This window comes from Molothrus ater, chromosome 6 (genome assembly GCF_012460135.2).
Source record: "Molothrus ater isolate BHLD 08-10-18 breed brown headed cowbird chromosome 6, BPBGC_Mater_1.1, whole genome shotgun sequence".
NCBI classification, from domain to species: Eukaryota; Metazoa; Chordata; class Aves; order Passeriformes; family Icteridae; genus Molothrus; species Molothrus ater.
In genome coordinates this window covers 10,330,204-10,332,338 of record NC_050483.2, presented here as the reverse complement: position 1 = coordinate 10,332,338, position 2,135 = coordinate 10,330,204, and positions in this window count along the sequence as shown.

Genomic DNA, 2,135 nt, shown 5'->3' with positions numbered 1-2,135 from the left:
CTTGGGCCGCCGCGTTCCCGCCTTGGCCGCGCGGGGCACGGCGGGAAGGGGAGGGAGCGGGCGCCCCCCGGCGGGCGGGAGGACGGGGGCAAGAGGGGATAGGACGCCCCCTGGCGGGCGGGAGGACAAGGGGCAAGAGGGAGAGGAAGGGAGGAGAAAGGAGGGCTCGGGGCGGGAGGGTGAGGAGAGGGATCTGGCATGGAGATGTGGGAAGGGGACTATGGGGAGGGGAGAATGGGGAGAAGGTGTAGGAAGGGGCTACCGGGAGAGGAGAAGAGGAGGGGCTACAGGAAGAGTGGATATGGGGAGAAGATAAAGGGGGATTTGGGGAAGGGGTTTGAGGAGGATCTATGAAATCTGGGGCAGGACACTGGGGAACAGGACAGGAGGTCTGGTCTAGTGGGGGCATGTGCCCTCAGCAGCACCCGTCCTGCCAGCTCCTGACACCCACCTGTGCCCATACCTCATCCCGGCAAAGCAGCCGCAGCCGCCTTCCCGGGCATGTCCAGCACACCGGACCCAGCCACTGGCAGAGCACATGTTCCCATACTGGTGAGGGCCATGGGGATCCCACCATCCGACGGATGCCACACGTCCCCCCACAACACCACACAGTGCCAGTGCCAGCGCTGGGCCTGGCCAGGCTCCCACTCTGCTCGGAACAATCCGGCCTTTGAGCGGATCCAGGGCCGGCGCACGAGGCACCCGCCTGTAGAATGGGCCCATTCTGGTGGCAGGTGCTGTGAGGGGCCGGGGGCTCCAGCTGGGGCCCAGCTTTACTGGGGGGGCTGGAGCCCAGTTGGATTTGGCACACAGTTGGATTTGGGGACTCAAGTGTCACGGCAGTGCCAGGGCCATGCATCAGTCACGGAAGGGGCTGAGGTGGGATGGAAGGGCACTGGGACCAGGCCTCACCCGTGGGCACCCATCCCACCGAGGCACCGAGGGGTGCCCTGCATCCACCCCGTGCCTGGTGGCAATGGCTGTCTGTGTCCCTGTCTGTGTCCCTACGTCCCCGTCTATGTCCCTCGAGCAGGAATGGGAGGTGCCCATGGCTGGGGCTGGGACCCCTTCGGGTGCCCGTGTCCCCTGGGAAGGGATCCCACGGGTGACGCAGTGGCTGCGGGTCTGCCACACTCGGTGCATCCCGAGACAGGGTCAGGAGCGTCCCGGGACCGCCTCGGGACTGTGCCGGGACAGTACCGGGACCACACCAGAAGCACGCCTAGTTCTGTACGGGAACAGTACCGGGACCGTGCCGGGACAGTACCTGAGCCATCTCTGGATGGCTCCTGTACCAGCCCAGTACCTGGAGCACACCTGGACTGTGCCGGACCGTGTCAGGACTGTATCAAGACTGTACCGGAACCATGCTTGGACCGGACGGAGACCTGGACAGTACTGGACCGTGCCCCGCGGTCACGCCCGGGCTCGGTGCGGTGTTGTCCCGCTCCCGTTCCCGGGAGTCCCCGTTCCCGGGGCCGGGCGGGGCGGCCGCTGTCCCCGCCCCGGGGCGCTCCCGCCGCTTCCTGCGGGCACGGCCGGGACGGGGCGGGACGGGACGGGTCGGGGCGGCGGCGGTAGCGGAGCGCGGTGAGTCCGGTCCGGGCGGGAACGGGGCACGGCCGTGGGGTCAGCGGGAGGGGAGCCGGGGGTCCCCGCCGGGAGGGGGCGGTCCCGAGGGTCCCCGGCAGCGGGGGTCTCCCGGTGGGGCAGGATCCGGGGGTCCCGGTGATGCAGGAGCCGTTGCATCCCGGTGAAGCGGGAGCCGGGGGGGCCGGTGGAATGGGAGTCGTTGCATCCCAGTGGAGTGGGATTCCTGGGTTCCGGTGGGGCGGGAGCCCTTGCATTCCCGCGCGGCAGGATCTGTGGGTCCTGGTGGAGCAGGATCCGTGGGTCCTGGTTAGGCAGGATTCGTGAGTCCAGGGATGCCCGGAGTGAAGCAGGAACTGGGGGTCCCCACGAAGTGGGAGTTGGGGATACTGGGGTCCCCAAGAGGCAGGAAGCAGCAGGACCTTGGGGTGCTGGCAGACCCCCGGGACAGGCACCCAGAGAAATTTGGGATGTCCTCAAGCCGAGCCGGGGGTGCAGGACAGGCTGTGGCATGTGGGGTGACCCTGGACAGGGGTCCCAGT